Here is a 24,501-nt window from a genome sequence, read left to right on the forward strand (position 1 = left end):
TGAGGCAGCGAGGTGGTAAAGTGCTTACATATAAACATGAAGACCTGAGACTGGGTCCCCGGCTCCTGTGTAGCAGCTGGGCACAGTGCTGCGTTCCTGTAACTCCAGCATTGCCAAGGGTGGAGAAAGGCAGGCCCTCGGACTCAGTGCTAGCCAGCTGAGCTAAAGCATAGAGCTTCAGTCAGTAAGACTCTTCTCAGAAAGAAAAAACGTTAAGGTACTGCTTGGAAATTGATAAGACTTTTGTTTTGTTTTGTTTTTTGAGACAGGGTTTCTCTGTGTAGCCTTGGCTGTCCTGAACTCGCTTTGTACACCAGGCTGGCCTCGAACCGCCTGCCTCTGCCTCCTGAGTGCTGGGATTAAAGGCATGCACCACCACTGCCCGGATGAAAATTGGTAAGACTTTTAAATGTTTTTTACACAGTAAGAAAATTGGAGGAAAAGCCAGGCTTGGTGGTGCATGCCTGTAATCCCAGCAGTCTGGGAAGCAGAGGCAGAGGCAGGCAGATCCCCGTGAGTTACAGGCCAGCCTGGCTACAAAGCAAGTTCAGGATAGCCAAGGTTATACAAAGAAACCCTGTCTTGAAAAAAACAAAAACAAAAAAACAAAACAAAACCCAAGAGAAGAAAGAAAGGAAGGGAGGGGGAAAGGAGGAGGAAAAGAAAGGAAAAAGGACAGGGGAGAGTGGAGAGGAGAGGGGGGGGAGGGGGGGAGATGAGGGAGGAGGAGGACATACAATTTTGTTGTCACCTACAAGATTCAAACCTGAAAACCAAGCAATCAGATTGCCCCTTCTCCCAAAACATACAATGTTCTAAGTATTACACTGCATTCACAGCTGCCTGGGGATCATAGGACCTATCCAGGGCAGGCTGGCCACCAAACAGGGTCTCAACAAAGCCCTTCAAAAACAAACAAACAAACAAACACTAAGAAAAAGACTGAGTAATTTTCCCACCACACGTGGTCGCCAAACTCCATTGCCAAGCCATGCTCCCGTCTTAGCTTCAGTCACTTTAGCAGCACTACCCATTTCAAATGGACAGTTACTCAGAACACACAACGACTGCACCACCACTTCAGCTTGCCATCACTGAGTATGCTTAGGGCACAGGTGGGACAGATGTATATAAAATTTTCAAGCACTAACCCACCATACTCATTTCAGGAGCAGCCCCACTCTATTCGGCAGTCTAGCACTTTTAACAGCCCTTGGGATAAAAGACCGTGAGGTGCTGATAACAGATGGCCCCAAAGCTGCTGCAGGGGCAAAAATGGAACACCTTAATCTAGACTGTAAAAAGAAAAGTAATAAACAATTACATATGAACTGAGATATTTTAATAATTTTTTATTCAAGATAATTAAGACTAAGGATTACTCTTTCCCCCGTTAGGGTTTTTCTGTATAGCCCTGGCTGTTCTGAAACTCACTCACAAACATTTGTACATGTTTCTGTGTGAAAATAAGTGATTTCTAAGACAAATGTCCAAAAGTGCATCATCTGGGTTGTATGGCAAGGAACAGGCAGAACACTGCAGGGAGGCCATCCACTGTGCCCTGGGGTCAATGGATGAGCACCCTTACTGGTGTTCACTAGGGTTCAGAGTCTTCTCCTTTTCCTTTTCCACAGTACTTCTGTCTGCAGAGAGTTCCAGCTTCATCCTAAGTGTCTCCAGCAGCTGCTTTTTCTTTACTTTATAAAGGTCCCTGGCTGTAACACTGTCCTAAAGCTCAGAAACTGAAGACCCTTTTTATAAGAAGACATACAAGACATCTTAGTTGACCCCGCCTCTTCTGTAGTTCTATTAGCAACAGCTGCACACCCTCCCTATCACAGCTCCTCCAGTCACCACCCAGCCAACAGTCACCCACTCCTAAAGCTGCTCCTGCTTCCCTGTCCCTAATACAAGACTCCAATACAAACTACTCCATCAGAGAAGCTGAAAAAGATTTTCCTGGAATTAAGATTATATTACATGTATTTTTTAAAACATCAACTTCCAAACCTTGCATTTCAGTAGCATTTAAATTTTTTATATGGCATCTGGGAAAGAACAATCTGGAATGCTGGAATTAATGCTTTTATTTTATTCACTGATCTTTACGATGCTGGGAAGAACCCCAGGCACTAACACATGCCACGCAAGCTCTATCAGTAAGCTACAGCCCAGCCCAAGTCAACACTTGCTCAAAAGGAGAGTTAAATGACTTCTCACGGAGTCTTACCCTGCTTGAAAAGCCCACACACAGGGACAGCCTTGCACACATCTCTCTAGTGCTAAACTAATTCTAAGTTTTGTGCATGAAGCTGTGGAAGGAAAACCCTTATCTACCATGCAGTAGTCAAGAATGAGGCAAGTTCTTGAAATAAGAATAAATACTGTTTGTAACACCACAGAGAATCCACAGAAGTTCCAAACTTGTTCAACAAATGCAGTGACTCTTGAAGTGCAGTTTTCTAAAAAACTCAGGCCACAGGAAATGCTATTCTAGTATCTGCATTTCCGGAGCACTTAGTACATTTCTACAAATTAATTATTCAGAAGGAAATAGCTATTATCTTGGCTTTTACAAAAATATACACCAGAGACACACTGTAAAGGCAAAGTCTTCTGCATGGTCACAGAGACCCCTCCTCTGAAGTCTGCTCTGTGATGGGCATACAGTCAAATGGAGGGATGTGCCTGTAGGGTGCACCTGGCTGCACTTCAGAGCACAGCCCTTGGTCTGCACACAGCACTCACTCTAACCCATCACTAAGAGGCCATGGGCTGATTGACCACCAACCATAGCCAGTTCTACAGTCTGTATTTACTCACTTTTGATTGGGCAGGGGAAAAAAACTAATCCCAAATTCTGTGTGGTTTTTAGTAAAACTCTATTAATAATTAGTTCAACCAGAAAAGATCTGGATCTTTGAAATCAGAGCATGACATCTGAAGAAAACTAGAGAGATGGCATTCTTACAGGTATTTTCCTAGCTGTCTCAGCTTAAAGAACAAAGACACAGAGTAGCTCAGTGGTACCTCAGCACTGCTCTTCCACTTCCTCCCCCAGAAGGAGCCATTACAAAAAAAAGCTTAGGATTGGAGGATAGCTGAGAAAGGCACTCAATCTGTGAGCAGACCTCATGAGTTATTAACCCGTTCAACATGCCGCAAGGAGAAGGTTAACAGGGGGCTTGGTGGTCTGCCATGAGAGGTCAGTGGCATCAAGATGCTGTACCTTCTACAGAGGAACAAAAGAGTGGGTGAATGGGTAAGCTTAGTCTCTCTCAGAGAAAATCCTTTTCTGGGATATGCTGACAACAGAAACAATAGGCCAAAATGCTGTATAAAGGATCAAGAGAACATCATGCTATCCAATTCTTAGGCTTGCTTTAAGAAGAAACAGAGACATTGAAAAAAAAAATCTCCAGTGGCCACCCAGAAGCACCATCACCAGTCACTACCCATGCTCACCCTCACTGAGGAGGGAGCACCCTCCATGCCACCGTGTTCATGACCAGTCACTACATTGGGAGCACAAACCCTCATGAGCAGATTCACGCTCTGTCCCCAACTCCAGACCTAACAGATGTGAAGTGGATTCTTAACCTCCCCATTCTCAGAAACAACGGAGATGTTTTCAAACCATTTCCACTTGGAATTTCATATACCATAAAACTAACATTAGCAGCCAAAACTCTGGTAAACCAAGTTTTCCAAGGAAAAGGTACACATAGGTATACCCAGAGAGCAGGGGTGGATGATATGCCAACAGACAGCATGGAGATGAAAACCATGTTCTTCCCCCTGTGCAGCAACGCAGCATGCAACACTGTAATGAAGTGACTGGCGCGATTATAATCATGTGCATCTCAGAAACAAAGAAATTAAGAGATCAAAGTGCCATAACCTAAAACTTCCTCATGTTCTCCAGGGCCCAAGTTCCCTCTCACATTGTGTTGGTTACTTTTTTTTGTCAGCTTGACACAAGTTAGAGTCATTTGGGAAGAGGGAACCTTAATTGAGAAGATGTCTCCATTAGATTGGCTGATAGGCAAGTCTGAGGGTCATTTTCTACTGATGACTGATGTGGGAGGGTCCAGCAAGTGAGCCTGGGTTGTATAAGAAAGCAGGCTGAGCAAGCACGAGAGCAGCTCAGTAAGCAGCATGTCTCTCTGGTCTCTGCTCAGATGAAATAAGTCCTTTCCTCCCCAAGTTGCTTCTGGTCATGGTGTTTATTACAGGCACAAAAATCAAACAAACAAACAAACAAACCCCCACACAGGATGGACTGCACCCTGTGAAAATGTGAGGGAAAACAAGCCCTTCTTCTCAATCCTGCTTAAGTATTTTGGTTATAACAATGCAAGAGAAACTAATAATATATTATGCAAATTCTGGATAACATATGATATGCCAATATTTCCTCTAATACAGTGATTTTCAGTTTTGCAATATATTATGTAGTACACTATATATTTTTTTGTTCTGGTGGTTTTTTGTTTTGTTTTGTTTTGTTTTTATTTTTATTTTTATTTTTTTGAGATAGGGTCTCACTAGGCAGCCCTGTCTAGCCTGGAACCTGGTATGTAAACCATGAAAAACTTGTCACAATCCTGCCTCAGCCTCCCAAGTCTGGGACTATAGAGATATTCCACCAGGCTTAGCTTCAAATATTTTTATTTCAATGGATTTATTTTATTATTTTTAAAAATAATTCTGGTATAACCTCCTGTAGTGTTATTAAGTAGCTTTAAAACTCAAGATCCCACACCAGGCGTGGTGGGGCATGCCTTTAATCCCAGGACTAGGGAGGCAGAGGCAGGAGGATCGCTATGAGTTCGAGGCCAGTCTGGTCTACAAAGTGAGTCCAGGACAGCCAAGGCTACACAGAGAAACCCTATCTCAAAAAACAAAACAACAACAACAAACAAAAGTAAACTAAAGATCCCAGTAAGCATAAGATTCTATGAATATGTTAAGTATATTCCAAGCAACCAGAAGAAATACATATCATCAAATCGACTAACATTTTAATTTTTTCTTTGTGTATGTGTATTATGAAGCTAAACAGTTCTTTTAATAATTTTATATTTATAGACTCATGGTCATGGTTCATGCCTTTAATCCCAGCATTTGGGAAACAGATCTCCAAGTTACAGGCCAGCCTGGACTACAGAGCAAGTTCCAGGATAGCTAGGGTTACACAGAGAAACTCTAGCTCAAAGAAACAAAACCAACCAACAACAAAATTCTATTCACTTATCTCTATGTGACATCTGAGCTCTATGTGAATCAGTTTGCCATGCTTGCTTTCTGCCCTTCTCTAAGATACACTGCTGTGTAGATGTAGGAGAAAACGTAAGACACCTTTGAAGAAAAGAATGCCCCAATACAGGCTTTGGGCCAACATGAAGGCGTCAGTGCCTGGCAGAAAGAGGGACCACAATGTTGCTCATCTAAATGTTGCTTCGAGACAACCTCACCCTCTGTTTTTTCTGCTTTCACCTGGCATTACACCATTACATTACGGGCAGCAAAGACTTCTATACGGACAGTTTAGAAATACAACTACCAGTCATGAAATACCAAAAGGCTGCTTCTCCAGCAATAAGTGTGTACACACACTGCCACCTAACCATGGCTCTCTAAGCAAGTGGCATCCTGGTGCTGTAACCACACTTAGCACTCTGCTCATCCTCCACAACAGGCTCACTACCCTCTGTCCTCAAGCAACCGGTGCCTCTTCACTGGTGCTACATGCTTGCCTTTCATTCACCCCAAGCAACTGTAATTCAGGGCAGATGCTTGCTTAGTGTGATCTCACTGATGCTTGTCAGCGTTGGTGCTTAGCAAACATCTAGGGTACATGCTGGTGACAGTCACAGAATAGGGGCTGCATACTAACTGCCCACTGGCAAGAACAGGGAATACTAGTCATGCAGGTAAGTGGTTAGAGGCTAAGTTGCAGGAGGCAGTCACTACAGATCAGATGTTTGGGAGCACTGATCTGGAAGTGAACACACAGCAGCTCATGAAACAGCAGCAGTGCTGACAAGAAGCACCAGTATGCCGTTATATGGGCTGAGAACAAAGAACAATCATCAAGATTAAAACTAGGAGCGAGAAGTGGCTACTGGCTTTCCAGAAAAGGCAATGTACAATGGTATCACAGCAACGCATATAATCAACAGAGTCACAGTGACCTATATCATCGGTGTAGTATCCAGGACAGGTGATGATGGCCAGTGGTAGCACAGTGATCCATGTAAACAGTGCAGTATATACCCCAAACACCTGCCCATTATGCAGGGCAATGTTAACCAAGAAACCTGGGCCACATTCGATATATCACACAAAAATATTAAGGCTAAACTGCATCCGGCTCATGCTTCTACTCCCAGAACTACTGAGGCTGAGTCAGGATTGCCTTTAGTTTGTGGCTTTCTGGGGCTATGCACAGGGTAAGTGCCAGGCCAGCTTGGAATAACTTTAAGACTGTGACAAAAAACAAAACCCGAACAAAAGAGTTGCTATCAAGAGACTAAATACATTCTCTGCACTGCTCTAAACTATTATTTATAAAATAATGTTTTGAACTTTTACTTGGAGTAGACAATTCCAACTAGAGACTAAACGAGTACTGCTGTGTAGAATGACACACCATCTGGAGATTTACTTGGTAAATGAAAGGCGCACATTGGCAGGATTTTCTTACACTGTAAACAAATGATAGAAATTCAGTTATAGGGCACAATATTTGGGGGGCTTGCTGGATGGTCTCCAACTTGCTATGTAGCTGAGGCCAACCTTGAACTACTGATCCTCCTGCTTTCTTTCCCCAAGTACTGGGACTGTAACCATGTACCACGACACCTGGTGTAGTTTTAAGAAGTGTAACTCAAAAGCTGAGTACGTAGCCACTCTTTTGGTTACCATGACAAATACATTTAGTGTACTTAGAGGCCAAAAGAGGACATCAGATTATTTGGAATGGGAGTTACAGACAGTTGTTAGCTACCATGTGGGCACTAGGAATTGAACTTGGGTCCCTGCAAAAGCAGTAAATGCTCTTAACCACTAGGCCATCTCTCCAGCCCTGGGAAGTGGGTCTTAGTGGTAGTAGCTATTCTGGTTCTGCCCCAAACTTTCTGCTTCTTGTCCATCACCATAATGTGTGCAGATGTTCATGCTGCCACAGCCCAAACTGATCTTGCTGTCATGTCTTCCCTGCCAAATGGTCTATTCCCTCTGAACCATGAAACAAAATAAAACCTCCCTTAAGTTGCTTCTGTCAGAGACATGGGCACACTGATTAGAAAGTAATTAACATAGAGTATTACCCTCAAGGGTCCATCAAAAGTGAACCACTTCTGCAAGCCTTCATTTGTATTACCAGCATTTTAAAATGCTCAATATCACTAGCTATTAGTCAGGCCACAAATAAAACCACAAGAAATATTACATAATCACTTTTATGGCTATAATTTTACAAGACAGATAAAAGCTTGGTTGGGATAAAAGAGCACTTGTCTAGTCTGATTTATCCCTAGACTCAAGTCTCAGCAGTGCAGAGACAACATAAGAAGCACACTACCAAGTGCAGACAAAGAGAAGTAGAAGCTGGAACTGCACTGCGCTATTACCTGGGATGTAAAATGCCAGCACTACCCTAGAAAAGCTTAGCAGCACCTCTAAGGAATAGTAAGCAAAATTTACAACTCAGCAACTTCTGTCTAAGAATATACCCAAGATAAATGAAGAGCTGTCTAGGTAAGGCCTTGGACAGAATGTTTACAGCAATGTTACTGACAAAAGGGAATGAAGTACCAGACACTACCAGCACATATATAAAAGAAGATGTATATAATACATGTCACTTACATGAAATATCCAGGAAAGTCTACAGACAGAAAACTGACCATGCTTGTCCAACATTGGGATTAGGAACAGAAAGGCATCTTTTGGGGATATTACTCTAAACTAGGTTATGTTAACAATAACAACTTTTCAAATGCAATGGAAGTATTCAAGCATACAATTAGAAAGGGAATTTCATAATCTATATGAAACTGTTAAAGCTCTACAACATCACAGGACTGCAGCTGCCCCAGCACCCACAAGGAAGTGCCAGCACATTAAGCACTCAGAGGAGATACAGAATACCTGCTTCCTCCTTTCTACAAGGCAGAAAGACCCTAAGTTCTGAAGTCAAGACCAATATGTCTGGCCATCTGCCTCTGCACTGACTAGAAGATGTCATGTCAACAGCTTCCATACAACATGGCAGCAAACGTCTCCTGACAGGGTGCAGGGGTGTTTAGGAGAACAGGAGCAGCAGGAAGGTCATTCTCAACCACATCGTCTTTGCAGTGGGTCACAGACTTTGACTCCGGGTATGTCCTCCCTATATCCAGAAGAGAATACATTTCTTCAAGACACAGAGGCATGGAGGAGGCTGGCCACTTGGGCCTTACTGAGCTTCCCCCAGTTCACTGCCATTAGCTTAAATCTCCTTTGTTCAATAACACTTTACCCAACCGTCTCCACAGCATACAACTCAATAAAGAACAGCTTTCCTTGTCTCTGGGGCCTTCTGTGTGAGAAGCAGTGTGTATCATGCAAAACTTGCATAAGATGATTCTTGGCCATAAGCCAAGATACTCTCCATGAAGCCCTCTGAGGTCTGCTCCAGCCTCCACACATGCCCAGTTCTCAGAGCTTCCTCTACCTGCTTCAGGCTGTCAAGTGTGGCATGTCCTCAAACACTTTAAAATGCCCCGTCACTGACCCTCTTCCCATTCTCAGCCACATCCCTGACAGCAAGGTTCTCTCCATCATCCTCTCTTGTCTGCTGAACATCATGCTTTGATGCTCCTTACACCTGATGCTAGTGGTTTGCCTCCTCTCCTGTTAACCTGTCTATTTTTAGTTTATTTTATAGATTCAAATTACCCAAACCTAAGGAGTATAAAGTTTCTTGAATCCTTAAACTATCATTTCAATATCATTGTCCATACATGTTAGTAATATGATGTACTCTGGCCTAGAAATTGATTAAATCCATTTATGATTTCCAACACTGACCTCCTGAAAGAAAACTGAACTGATACCGGGCAGGGAAAGGAGCCTTTTATATTTCAAATCTTGCTACAGGCATGCCTATAAAGATGGACTTCATGGTTTTACACGACTTAAGGTTCCGATCAACTTCTGAAAATAACAGTTCTATTTACCAATATATTGTGCTATATGAAAAATGCTTACATGGATGGTTCCTGTTTTCATTTGTATATTATTTTACTCAAGTAGACTATTAACTAAAATATCTCCTCCTTTTAAATCATGTCTAGCAATATTAACATTATAAAAGTTTTTAGGGTTTTGTCTTAACTAGCAAACAGGTGCTGCAGAAACACTGGCCTGTTCTAATACTACAAAGACTCAGGAGCTAATTATACTAGCAGACAGACTGCTCCTCCCATTGAAGTTCCTTGGAAATGCCATAGGTATCTTACCGGGGAAAATCTTTATTAAACCATTCTGTTTATATCTTATTATCTTCAACTACAGAAAAACTCAATGTAATACTGTTTGAAGAAAATAGTATTAACAGAAAGTATGAATGAAAAATAAAGTCAGCACAGCTGAAGTGGCTGAGGCTGACAAATTAAGAATGTCAAGAAGGGGTCCCAGGCTCTTGCTGCAAGCCCCGTGTAGCTGCCTCACCACCTCCAAGAAAATGGCTGTGCCTCCCACATATGCTGATCTCGGCAAGTCTGCCAAGGCTATGTCTTCACCAAGGGCTATGGCTTTGGCTTAATAAAATTGGTTTGAAAACAAGGTCCAAGAATGGATTGGAATTTACCAGCTCAGTCTCTGCCAACCCAGAGACCACCAAAGTGAATGGCAGCCTGGAAACCAAGTATAAGTGGACCAAGTACGGACCGACGCTTACAGGGTAGTAGAACACACACAACACACACCCTGGGCACCGAGATCACCGTGGACACATGGACTGAAGCTGACCTTTGACTTGTCCTTCTCCCCTAACACTGGGAAAAAGAATGCTAAAATCAAGATAGGGTAGAAGAGGAAGCATATCAATCTAGGCTGTGACGTGGACTTTGACATTGCTAGGCCCTCGATCCAGCGTACTCTGGTGCTTGGCAATGAGGACCGGCTCGCTAGCAGATGAATTCTGAGACCTCCCAGTCCCGAGTGACCCAGAGCAACTTCACAGTTGGCTACAAGATGGATGAATTCCAGCTTCAAACTAATGTGCAGCACGACCAGACAGAGTTTGGTGGCTCCATTTACCAGAAGGTGAACAAGAAGTTGGAGACTGCTGTCAATTTCGCCTGGATAGCAGGAAACAGTAACACTTGGTTTGGAATAGGAGCCAAGTATCAGCTGAACCCTGATGCCTACTTTTTGGCCAAAGGTAACAACTCCAACCTGATTGGCTTAGGGTACACTCAGATCCTGAAGCCAGGTATCAAACTGATGCTGTCAGCTCTGCTGGATGGCAAAAACATCAATGCAGGTGGTCACAAGCTTGGTCTAGGACTGGAATTTCAAGCATAAATGCATGTTGTACAATTGTTAATTTTAAACTATCTTGCAGCATAGCTACCTTCAGAATTTAGTGTACCTTTTAATGCTGTATATTGGGGATACGAGAACTGATAAGTACCAAGTTAGACCTCCATGCTAAGGATGACTCAACTTTAAGGTGTTTACCATTTCAGAGGTAAAGCAGAAACCCCATTCCAGAAATGGTCCTTTTGGCTGTAGCTGTAGGTTGGGGAGGAGCCCCTCTAGAGATGCCAGGCTACAAGTGGAAGCTGGGACTGTATGCGCCCTTTGTAAATCTGTATCCAGTGCCCAGATGAAATTGTGACTGCCTGAGTGACCCTGGTGTCCCAATCCTAACTGCTGGGAAGCATGTACACACTATGTGACAGGGACACTTTAGCAGATCACGGTGCCCTGTTCCCATCCTAGCCCATCAGTTACCTGGTTTACACCAAAAGTAGTTCTCAGGGTGTGGTTAGCTGTTAGTTTGTGCCATTTTAGGGTGGAGAGGGTGGGCATGATGGAGAAAGTCATTCAGGACTTCTTCCTTGTGGTGTGGTTTTCTTTTCTTTCTTTTTTCTTCTTTTTTTTAAACCCCACCCCCACCCCTCACCCCCGTTGCACCAGAGTAAGAAATAGCTTCCGGTTTTCCCAGCCCTGTGGGCAGGTGATTACAGTCACACCCTGACAACATCAGGGATTGAAACTGACTTCAGTTGTAGCTTCATCCCTCTTTTTTTTTCTTTTAGCAGTTTAATGGGTACATTTTAGAGTCTTCCATTTTGTGTGGAATTAGCTCCTCCCCTTCAAATGCTGTAACTAACAACATGTAAAATGAAACTTGAATAAAACATTGAAACCTTAAAAAAAAAAGAATGTGAGGAAGGATACATCTCTGGCTTGGTCTGAGCACTCGTGTCCCATGGTTGCTGCTGGTGTGCCTCTGTTATTCAAGGGCAAACATGGAGTTAGTTATAGCTCGTGTTAAACAACCTGTAATGGCAGCTAGGATACCACAAGAGTTTCTGTGTGAGAGAACCTACTTTTGAAGAATTATACAGAAATAGCTCTACTCCACAGCTGGAGAACAAAAGGCAGACAGAGAGGAGCAGCAGCCAGGCTGCTGTTTGCCAGCTGAGACAAGAACAATGCCCTGCTTCTGCACCTGCCCTCTTCCTCTCCTGTCAAGAGTGCCCAGAGCCTCACCTTCCAAAGTAAGGAAAACAGTGGCATATAACAAATTAAACTGTTTTCTCTTCAGCAGGCCCACAGACATGGAGATTCTGTTGGCAGATAAAATACTTTACTTTCTAAAGCCACCACTCGATAATTACTGGAACTTAAATATATGCCAATCATCCCATGAGTTTTCAGGAAATTTTCACTTAAAGGAAGTAAAATCTTATAAATAACATTTGAATGTGAACTAGGGTAGTTTGCTAAATGACTACCAGACAGTACAAAGAATAACTCAAAACCACAATCTTAAAAAAAAAAAAAAACAAAAAAACAACTAGAAATTAATAAAAACTAGAAATCAATTTTTAAAAACTAAATAACTGAAAATAAACTAGAACTTAATAAAATAACAGTTTCATTTTTAAAAAATTGTTACATTTATTTATATTCTTAGTTTGGTTCCTATTACTATAAGCACCATAACAAAAAAGCAACTCAGAAAGGAAAGGGTTAATCTGTTTCATTTTAAGGGTTTACAGTCCATCATGCACAGAAGTCAGGAACTCAGATAGGAATCTGGATGCAAGAGCTGATGCAGAGACTATAGACGAGTGCCACTTACTAGATTGCTCAGCCTGCTTTTTTACAGCACCTAAGGCCACCTGATCAGGGTTGGCACCACACACAGTTGGCTCAGCTCTCCCACATTCACCACTAACTAAGAAAATACCCTTACCCCAGTCTTTTCTATAGTCCAGTCTGATGGAAGCAGTTCTTCAATTAGACTCCCACCTCCCAGATACGCCTCCGTTGTGTCAAGTTGATGAAAAACAATCAGCACAGTCATCTGTTTTGTGTGTATGTATGTGTACACATGTGCAGGACAGAGTACAACTTATGAGACTTGGTTCTCTCCTTCCACTTTTTAAGTTCCGGAATTGAACTCGAGTGGTTTCATTTCTTAAATATGTATGAGTGTTTTGCCTGCATGCATGCCTGTGTACCATGTGTACACTGACCCAGGATACTATTTGTCTTTGGGCTCATTTATTTCCCTCCTGAATAGTTCACCATCCTTTCAGACTGCTGCCACCCTTGGCTCCTTCTCCATAGGAAGAGAGGAGTGAAGCTTAAACATCCACCATCTGGCTCTTCTTTGACATCACATTAACTCATCTGTGCACCATCTCCCCTGACAGTGTAGTCATTACATAAGAATTAGCCATCAGGTTTTTAGAGCTTAAGTCTAACCTTCCTTACAAAAGGTTCTACTTGTATTATTTGGAAGATAAGCAAAAAGACCACAGAAGTCAGTTGCCCCCCAAACACACGGCTGTAAGCAATGAAGTCAACCAGACCCAGCCTGTGTGCTCCAGCTGTGGTACACTGTCCTCCATGTGTGCTAGAAACACAACACTCCACTCTAGCACAAATTCCACTTTCTGTTCTTCCCTGTCTCATTTTAAAAATACAATGCAGAAACTAAATTGTTAAAAAGTAAGCCCTGAGTCACTAGCCTGTCTAACTTGAGTTGTAGTCACAGGATCAGACCCATGGCTTGTGCATGATGTACATGGTGCCCAATGAACTGTATCTGCAGCTCCAACTCATACACAGCACTTAGTGCCAGGTCCTTTCCATGGATCACTCAGGTGAGCTCTTTAGCAGTTCAAGAGTAGAACCAAAGTTCAGGGAGGTTAGGGAACAGAGACCACACAGCAACACTGCTGTTTTAACCTGCACTATTGTATGAGAATATTCTGTAGTCATTAACATCCAAATAAGGAACATTATTTCAACGTATATTCACTTAGTGAGGTAGAAACAGTTCTTTTCCATTTTCCTCACCACACAGAAATATTTGATACCTGGCATAACAAGAGAAAACTAAAGCAAAGATTACTTAAACCTCAAGAATATGATTTACCAAAAATTATATTCCTGGAATCAGTAAACAGCAATGAGCTTCTATACAGTACAATAAACAGCCACATTTTAAAAATAAGGGTTTCTCTTATAAGCATTTTCTTCTTCTGTGTGCAGTGAATATAAATTCTGAGCACTGTTTAAAATGTCTCTGGTTCTGTTGGGCATGATGGCACACGCCTTTAATCCCAGCACTTGGAAGGCAGAGGCAGGCAAATCTCTGTGAGCTCAAGGCCAGCCTGGTCTACAAATCAAGTCCAGGACAGCCAGAGCTCTGTTACATAGAGAAATCCTGTCTCAACACACACACACACACACACACACACACACACACACACACACACACACACAAACACACACACACGTCTCTGGTCCTATTGTTAAAGGCCTTTGACAGAATGATAATAAATGCACATGGTCAATAGCTTCAAAGGCACAAAGATTCCTTGTCTACATCTCTGGAGTCCAAGCACACACATTTAAATGGATTCTCAGTATCACCACAAGTAAAATGCAACAGTTAGTAGGGCTAGAGAGCTGGCTCAGTGAGTTAGGGCATATACAGTTCTTACAGAAGACCTAAGCTTGGTTCCCAGCACACACATGGGTAAATTACAGCCATCTGTAATATCAGTTTCAGGGGATCCAATGCCCTCTTTGGGTCTCTAAGAACAACTGCATTCATATTCTCATTATCCTCATGCCCCGCTACATATATAATAAAAATAAAAATAAAAATAAAAATAAAAATAGAAAAACCTTAGCAGTTCCTTAGTGCTCTTCTTGTAGAGGACCCAGATTTTGTTTGAAGTATCCACATGGTTGCTCACAACCATCTGTATCTCCAGTTCCAAGAAACCCAATACCCTCTTCTGACTTCCATGGGTTTCTGAAAGCATGGTATGCATACAAACACCCAGACCACAAACATACATATAAACAAAATGAAAAATAAATTTTTTTTTAAAGCCACAGGAAGAAAATACAGTGATGGCATGAATGGACAACTTCATCTCAACCATGTTGATGGAGGGACCAGAGCGTCCAAGTGGCAAAAAAAACAGTGGTTCCTGTTGAGGGCTGGCAGTGGGGGAGCAGACAGCGTGCACAGCACAGCACAGCACAGCACAGCACAGCACAGCACACTTGGGTGTTTACTACAGGACTCATTTCAGGGCATGAAAGTGGAGCAGAGAACTGTAAAGAGAAGGATTTGTTTAGTTGTATGAGTACCTGCTGTTCTCAAATGTTGCGCTCTGACAAAGGCAAGCAGAGTCTCTCAGACCCTCGCTCACCTTCTCTACAGCCCCTTCTCTGGAAATAGCTCCTGAAGGAAAACAGGGCCTTCCTCCTCATTTCATCAAATGGAGAGGATAACTTGAAGGAAAGGAATCTAGTCCAGAGCTCAGGGGAAATCTTGTCTCAGGCCATGTCCGTTGGTGAGGCACTCATTTTCTGAAAACCACTTCTTCCTCTAAAACTGCTACAGCTCTCTTTGTTCCTTTTATCTGTGGGTCTGCAGATACTACCCTCCTGCTCCTTTGTGCACGCGATAAAGGTGCATGCCTTTTCTCCTGCTAGTCTGCTAACAGCCAGTATTCACCAGACTCCACTATGGAAATTTCAGAGGGCAGAGAGGCAGACAGCAAGTCTCCTTTTGCTTCCATACTGGCAAAGTTCTGACATCTAAAAGCAAAGATTCAGACTGTATCAGTCATGTAATTCTGAATGCTACAGATATATTTATTCTAGCCCACTGTAAACACACCGTTTTTCCTTGAAGTTATCGAAAGTGGATCTAGTCACGATCTCCAAAGTGCACAGAAAGAAACCTCCTCCTGCAGTTAGAGCACTGCCCTCGGCAAGCTGTTTCCCCAAATGCTTACAGCATGCTGTGGGAGAGGAGGAGGCGGGGACAATGTCCAACCATTTCAAGACTAAGTTTCTTTGGAGATATTTAGACGTGAAAAAAAAAAAAGTCTCCTGTAGGCTCACTTTCCTTAACAATTAAACTTTATTATGAACTTATTAAATGAACATACCTCCCTTACAACCTGACTAGCCTAAACAGGAGGGAAAAGAGATTAAGGAAAACAAGAGTGAAACCTGGGTGTCAGTTCCTAGGAATAATTCTCCTGGCGTAGTCAGCAGGATTTCAGCAGACCAGAAATTCCACCAAAGTTTGTGCTGGAACCTGGAGCAACCAGAACCTGGAGCCTCAGCCGGAGCCCGAAGCCCCGAAGCCTTCTCTGGAGTGGTTCTCTAGGAGTGTCTCGAAGTGGAGTGATGAACAGCCAAACAATACCAAGTCCCAAAAAGCTCAGCCTCCTGTTTTGGGCTCATATATATATATCTCCTCTCAGAGTCTGTACTAGGATGTTTCTCAGCTGGCAGCCACGAAGCTCCCCCACAAAGTGGTTCTACTTGTAAAGGGATAGACACCCCGCTCTCTCGCAAGTCTGTTCTCCATCCCACTCTTGGGATCAACACAAAAACATGTTTATCTCCCCCTATGTCTCCCCCTTTTTATTAAATATAATAAACTATATGCAATAAAAATAATTATGAATTATCCAGTAAAAGTCACATTTACAAGGACCAGTCCAGTTGTAGTTGACAATCTTGGAGAAATTATTCCACTATCTATCCTATCCTACTGAGTCTTATCTTAGTGTCCAAAGCATTTTTCAAAAATCTCTTTATTAGAAATTACATTTATCAACCTATAAAAAATTTTTTTAACTCTTAAAACTAAAGCTTATGTGGCTATCTCTTTTTCAAGCTCATCAGAGACCCCAGAAGGAAATACTATCTGCCTACTTAATTAGGTAGCAGGATTACCATATAATATTTCTATCAAAATAGAGTGCCCCAGGATTTTTAATTTTACATAATACATCCCTAAAACAAGAATGAAATGATTATGAATGATTGGAGATAGAATACTCATTTTTTGCATATGGAAATATAAATACAACTTCTGCTCAATCAAAGCCAGTTAGCTGAAAAAAGAGTAACTGCCGGAGAAACTTAGAAGTAAAACAGAAAGCAACTCATCATTCCCTAATTCCCCAGATCACTTGTTACCAGACAAGAGACTTCCTTGACGCTGTGCTCTCAGGAGATAACACGTATTTTGGCATTGCATCTCCAAAACCCATAAACAAAAGAACCAGCAATAAAAATGCCCTGCTAGGGGCTGGCATGGCAGTTCAATGGATGGAGCTCTTGCCCACACCACAGAAGCCTGAAGAGCAGACCACAGAACTATTTAAAGCCAGGCAGATGTGACACCACTTGCAATTCTAGCACTTTAAAAGGCAAAGACAGGTCCCTGGGGTAAGTTGGCTGGCTGGGTAAGTGAGCTCAGGTTCTGCAGGAAGAGACCCTGCCTCAGTACATAAAGTAGAATAGATAGAGGAGACACTTGATGGCACTTTCTTTTCTTTTGGTTTGTTTTTTTGAGACAGAGTTTCTCTATGTTATCTTGGCTGTCCTGGGCTCGCTTTGTAGACCAGGCTGGCCTGATGCCACTTTCAGTTCTCTACCTGAATATGCGTACGCGCGCGCGCGCACACACACACACACACACACACACACCCCACACACCTCAATGTGCCAACACAAACAGGAAATTTCACAAGGCCCCAAGCCCTAAATGAAAAGCTACAGGCAATTAATGGCTAATGAAAAAAAGGTGAATTGGTCTCCTGGGATGAGTCCCCACAGGTTTACAATTTCAAGCAGACATGCCCAAAGTCATAGAACAACAATGAACAGAGCTTAGTAGGGTGTCTGGGTGTGTATACATGTGTGCATAGCAGTAGTTTTAGGGGAAAATGTTAGAGAGGGCTGTCTGTGGGGGTATAGGGCTGTCCACTTTCCCCATCTCCAGGGCCTGGGAATGACAGTTTTAGGGAAGTCTGAGGCGCCTGGGGTGGAGCATAGCTGGTAGAGTTCCTCAGGCCCTGTCCAGGGCTGGTCACCAGAGTAGTCTTGGAGCCTGGCAGCTGGAGGTCTCCAGGGGCGGGGCTTACAAGTAGTATATGAGCAGGGCAGGGAAAGCCCTCCCATACAGTGTGGATAACCAATATCAGCACCTTATCAGCTGAACTATATCCTCACCCTGTTCTTTGGTATTGTAACATTTTCATTTGAACATATCTATATATAAAAGTAATCACTGCCAGGGATGGTGGCTTAATCCCAATACTTTGGAGGCAGAGGCAGGTGGTGTTGAGTTTAAGGCCAACTTGGTCTATACAGTGAACCCTGGGACAGTCAGGGCTACATGTAAGAAAGATCCTGTGAAGAACCAGCCTGCCTCATATTAGGCTTAAAAGTGATCTTACAGTAAAGACAAACTAGTTCTTTCTTGTTTTATGATTAAACCTCTGTTTCTTGAAGGACGGTGGTGGTCCATGCCTGTAATCCCAGCACTCTGTGAGTTTGAGGCCAGCCTGGTTTACAAAGTGAGTCCAGGACAGCCAAAGCTACACAGAGAAATCACGTCCTGAAACACACACACACACACACACACACACACACGCACACATACATACACACACACACACACACACACACACACACACACACACACACACACACACACACACACACACACAGAAGATTGTTTTCAGGCATCACCATCAGAGCTAGGGGAAACTCCATCTTAAAAACAGTGGAGTATTTCAGGCCAGACTCTGGCACAGTGCAGGGAGGAGATCTGGAGGCCTTAAACTTTTTCTTTCAATCTTGTTTTAGGCTTCAACCTAACACCTCAATTTCAGAGGAATTCTTCCAAAGCTCTGGAACAAAAATCAGCTCGCAAATAAATAAATAAATAAATAAAACCAAGAGGTTCTTGCTCTTATCTTTAAAATAGCCAGGTATAACCAAGGGAAGACCACGTAAGTAAAGATCAACTCTCCATAATATATTAACTACTAAAGCTTGCAAGACATACATTTATGTGGTTAGAGAGAAGAAGCAAGATATAAATGCACTGCACAGAGGAAAACTGAACCCAGGTGAGCAGAATCTGTCCAAATTGTATCATTAATTTTCAGCATTTCCAAGGATAACTATAGTACGTGACAAAATCACTGGTTTGAGGAGAGGCATTTCAGGCTTTACACTGCTTCAGTGTGCACTAGCTGGGTCTCAATTTTTTCACTGCTCTGCTGAGATAAGGACTGAGATAAGGACTATGATGTCTGAATGTGGCACATCTTAAATGCCTAACAAGGAACAGGTTTTTCTTCTTACTTTGTTTTGCTTCAGTGCTAGGGATTGAACCTGGGAATTCAGGTATGCTAACTAAACTATACGTCCAGCTTCTCATTTACTGTGATTTTAATAAAAACAAAGATTATTACCCACACATCTTTAGTAGTAATGCTGATTTTATGTACTATATTGATTTTACTAAATGAATGAACATATTCTGATGGCATGGCATGCTGATACATTCAAGTACCATCCAACCTTCCTCCTACTTTCTTTTTGGTGGGGGGAGGGTAATGCTGAAGATCAGACTCAGTGCTTCACACATGACAGGCAGTGCTCTACCCCTGAGCTGCTTTTCTAGCCCCATCTTTTAAAAAACCACATCATGGAAATTACTGTGATAAGTCTTATTACAAAAACATTTTTTTCCAATTAAAAATAAACCGACCACTTTCCCATAGTAAGTTCCTAACTGTTCAGTTCTATCTTATGCACAGCAACAGTATTTATTTAATAAATTCTCAGAATTAGAATTAGGGGCTTAAATGAACAGCATATTAGTGAGCATTTAATTCTAGTTGCTGCTGTCTTCTCTAAAAAATAATCTTTAGGAAAAATAGTAAAATGCATATGTCAGTATATTCCAGATTTTCAGTCATCTCTCCTATTGCAGGGTGACCACTGACTCCTCAAATGTAAGCAAACCGCATTTTATATGCCGTGTGTACACTACGTGCACTCCTGGAAAAGGACAGGCACATTAAAGAACCAAAGGTTTTTATGAATTCTATCTAAAAAGCCATAGCAGCCAGTAGTCTTCTGAGTTAGTGGGGGACTCCATCGCTGTCTTCAAAAGTATAAAGAGCAGGTCCATGGGAACCTACAGATAATTTCTTAGCACTACCCCCCTCCCACCCCCCCGCAAAAAAAACCTAAGACAAAACCATGAAACATCACAAGTATTCGATAGATAAGTCCTCTTTTCAAGCCTGACAGACAGTTTCCACAGAATTCTTTTTTCGTGGTACTAGAATTTAGTTTTATGAAAGGTATAATTTTGCTGTCAAGCTTATACTATTTCCTACCAAAGGGTAATAAAATAGAATTGCTGTATTTGTTCATGATATCAAATGTGTTATGCAACAAAAGCTTGCAGCAATTGGTTCCTAAAACGACCTATTGCTATAATTATTAATCATGCAACAGTAGTCTATAATCTTTTTAAGAAGCTGAAGGATAGCATTTAAGGGTCCCAAACCTCACCTCGAGCTCTATTTTTATGCTGTTTAATACATAAACAAGCTGTCAAGAGTACCAATTCCTCTCCAATACAAAATTCCATCCTAGAGAGTTCCAGGTCAGGCCACATTATAGTATCTGACAGAGTATCAGAATCAACACTCAGCTGGGTTTGAAAAATAAACTTCTCAGCTGGGCAGTGTGCACACCTTTAATCCTAGCAGAGGCAGACCAATCTCTGTTTGAGGCCAGCCTAGTTTACAGAGTCAGTTCTTAGACAAACAGAACCACACAGAGAAATCCTGTCTTGAAAAAAACAAATAAGAATAAGAGATGATACAGAAAGATAGACAGACAGACAGACAGACAGATCACCCTAGAATCAAAATTAAAAGGCAGGATGTAAATTTCTATGTATTATAGGACAAAGCTTTCTTCAAACATCTTCACCCCAATATAAACAAGCTTCTTAAAAACAAATACACAAACACATTGACATACGTTTTAAACAAAGCAAGAGCAGTTCCTTAATATTCTTGCCAGAATTCATCAACAAATTAGACCTGTAAGAAGTAATTCCTAGGTTAATAATTTAAAATAATTCCCATCCTAAAACCACTCATCTTAGAACCGCCGATGCTAAGAATTACTGACAGAAAGCAAACCTATTATGGAGTCTATAGAGGTGCTTTAGAAAAAACACTAAAGTTCTCACTGTCTCTATTCTAACTGGCTTTTTTGTCATCACCTAACAAGAAAAATAAACAAGAATGTAGTATACTCCTAATTGGAGTTCAATGTCATAAATTCTTCACTTTTGTAAAGAATTCAGTTAATACATTAAGTATGTGCCTGGATTCCTGAGGCCTTCAGTTCAATTTCTAAACAACAACAATAACAACAACAAAGTACTAGATAGACATGGGACAGGAAGTAAAATTCTGTGACGTTGATGCTAACGTGCAATCTCAAAAACTGAAAAGCCACGAAAGAGTAAGAGACACTGCTTTCAGGCTTCTACCTGACAGGTATGCTCACAAACATGACACAACACAGTCCATTTGTAAGCCACCATGAGGAGCAGCAGTAATGAGTAGAAATTACTCATCCCTTACTTCTAAGGAGGGAATCGCATTACTCAACAAGAAACACTCAAAACTAAGGTTTGTTTTTTCAGCAAATTCCACATGTTTATATGCTTCCATATGCACACATAAAATGTTACATTTAAAATCATCACCTCAGCCAACAGGTGATAAAAAGTGACCCTGGTTCTGTAAACTTATAAAAATATGCTTTAAATCTGTATAAAGCATTATGGCATTTTCAAAACCTATATTAGAATCAGCCATCTTACAGGGTGAACTTTAACTTTCTCCTGTCCCTAGATACGGTCACATACTAATTATGCTCCCCTCTGCTTGGAAAATGAGCACCCCAGCAGCAAGGGTGCTAAATTAGCTCTAATCCCAAGAAATGGGCTGGCACTACTTGCCTGGCATTTTAGCTTTTAGTATAAATGCTGCTTCATAAAAACATCTGCTTGGGAAATTTCTCCTGATGGATGAGAAGATGTGTATTACACATGCAGATCCCTTCGATTCCCATGCAGAAATTGTTTGTTCTTGGAATTAATTTAGTGGTAATTACTAATTGACAATACATAGAAAATAAACCTCTTACTAAAATACAGTATTTACAGGTCCAAATCAGGTTAAATTTAATTTCAGCTTTTTAATAACATTTCATCTATATACCATGCAAATATAACAATGTTAAATAAAAGCAGCTAAGGAAAAACACGAAATAAAGTTCCACCTACAGGGATTCCTCTGACTATTTTCCTTGAGTCCTGGTGATGACATGATTGAGAACTAAGCAAATGGACAGAAGCAGAGCTGGTCAAGCGCAACCTCCAGCTACCAGGCAGCTCCCCTCGCGTGCATCTTCTGAGACGTAGAACAAAGGAAGTGAGGCTGTGGCCAGAACCCAGTTTTTGAGCCTGTTAGTTTTCCGACGTTTCTGATGTCTTAAGCAGACATACATGGGAATCTACTGCCTCTATAAAGGAAAATGCAAGCTCTCAGGGGCTCTGGTATACAAAGATGTATGCAGGGATCTGGGCCATACCAAATTATGCTGAAAATAGGGGTGGGGTGAGCTGAAAGCATACTAAATCCTTCTGAACTTGTCACCTAGGTACAAAGATGCATTAGAAATACTCTAAAGAGCACAAGAAATGCTAATGTCTGAAAGTGGACAAATTAAAATAAAGGTTATGCTTGCTTTATAACACATCTTTAGGTTTCCCCCACCTTATTTAAATGTAGCTTTAGCACAGGTCCCTTCAGATTCAGTAGCACTAGCCAGTGGCTTGAAGTGTACAGTAAGCCCTCAAATGTCACAATCCTGGTGGTTACCAGTAACTGGCAGCTGCACCCTGCTTCAAAACTGCATACTCCCAAACTCCTCTCTCTGCCACTCTCCTTCAATCAGGCCCTCTCATTCTATCTTCAGCCTCAGCTTTTCTACAGCCTTTCCCTCCCCTTTTAAGCAAATACATTTTCTTAAAAAAAAAAAAAGAAGAAAGAAAAGAAAAAGAAAAAAGAATTCTCCCTTCAACCTAACCATCTCTCCCACTCTTTTTTTCCTTAGTTGTTTGTTAGTGTTATGTGAGTTGTTTTGTATGTGTTTCAGGTGCACATGTGTGTTTGTATACATGCATGTAGGTGCCTGCAGAGACCAGGGGCTTCGGATCCTGGACAATGTAGTGCTCTAGACAACTAGAGTCGCTATAGGAGTGGTACACCTTTTAAACACAGAGCCACTTCTCCTATCCCAATTCAATCTTTTCCTTAAATCTCTCCTACTCATCCTCTCCCCCCGCCCCCTTCTCCTCTTTGAGACAGTTCTTGCTATGTTACCCAGACTGGTCTCTACGCAATCCTCTTACCTCAGCATCCCAAGAAGATGGGATCCCAGGCACATGCCAACATATGCAGCTCAACAGCATGTCTCTTATCTTGAACGTGCTCTTCTCCACCCTACCATCCTGTGAGACCCCAGAAAATATAGAGCAGATCTGATCCTGTGAGCTCTAACTGGAACGCCTTAGGTTCTCCAACTCTCTGACATACCTCTCTCAGATGAACCTCTATGCTTTCTTTTCTTTTTTGTTTTTGTTTTTTTGAGACAGGGGTTCTCTGTGTAGCCTTGGCTGTCCTCGACTCACTCTGTAGACCAGCTTGGCCTCAAACCCACAGAGATCCACCTGCCTCTGCCTCCTGAGTGCTGAGATTAAAGGCGTGTGCCACCATGCCCGGCCCCTCTATGCTTTCTTGAGTATGCACTCCCATAAGGAACAAAAATCTTTAACATAAGCCTTTCAAATATGATTAATTACATATCATATAAGTGAATTCCTATATATAAATATATTATAAATATACACACTAGTGCTGAAAACGTATCTCAGTTTGTAAAGTACCTGCCTAGTGTGCAAAGCCCTGGCTCTGATCCCCAGCATCACATAACCCTGGCATGGTGGTGAACACCTGTAATCCCCACACTCAGGGAGTGAGGCAGGAGGATCAGAAACTCAGTCATCCATAGCTACATAGCTCAAGGCCAGCCTGAATTACCAAAGAAAACAAAACAAAAAACAAAAAAAACTGCCTCAATAACAAACAACACACAAAATTTACATTTAAAAAGATGACAGAAAATATAAAAATGAGACAACTTCTAGGGGTTGGGAACGTAGGTAATCAAATACAGATGCTTGCCAACAAGGCTGAGGACCCAAGTTCAATACTCACAAGGTGGAAGCACAGCATCCACAGGCTGTCCTCTGGCTACTACATGCACTCATGCATGCATGCACATTCATGCAAATAAATAAAAGTAAAAAACAATTTAAGAGAGGATTTCTAGTCTTCTTCCCTGTTCCCACTGTTCTGCACTCACATCCCTTTGTTGAGACCACTGGTCTAATGTGCATGACATGCAAGGCTGTGTATCACTGGCTCCCCATGTGTCCAGCTCTACCCTTCACTTCATCCCACACATCATATGCTTCAGTGATGACAAATTACTTGTAGTTCTTTCAATGAGCAAGAAATTAGAACTTTAGCTTCAATTCTTGAAATAAACATCTCTGTTTTCTTGCAAATGTTCTCTCCTCTTTCTCAAGTGCCCTTGTTGTCCTTTCAGCCCCGCAGGTACTTGTCATTCAGACTAAGTGACACTGCCTGTCTCCAGTTGTTTGCCCTATTTTAGTGTGTTTATTACCAGTATTCCTAGATAATATTCAAACCATGTTTGCCTTTCTATCCTATAATTGTCCTTAACCGTGAGGTT

At 41.9% G+C, this 24,501-nt stretch overlaps 1 protein-coding gene and 1 pseudogene across 1 annotated transcript in view; one reads left to right on the forward strand and one right to left on the reverse strand.

The window, feature by feature from the left end:
• Dtnbp1 (dystrobrevin binding protein 1) overlaps positions 1 to 24,501 on the reverse strand; it is a 77,168-nt gene that overhangs the window by 9,873 nt on the left and 42,794 nt on the right. The window lies entirely within an intron of this gene.
• Positions 9,731 to 10,578, forward strand: LOC127210900 (voltage-dependent anion-selective channel protein 1-like; annotated as a pseudogene).

Source organism: Acomys russatus, chromosome 3, assembly GCF_903995435.1.
Source record: "Acomys russatus chromosome 3, mAcoRus1.1, whole genome shotgun sequence".
Taxonomy (NCBI): domain Eukaryota; kingdom Metazoa; phylum Chordata; class Mammalia; order Rodentia; family Muridae; genus Acomys; species Acomys russatus.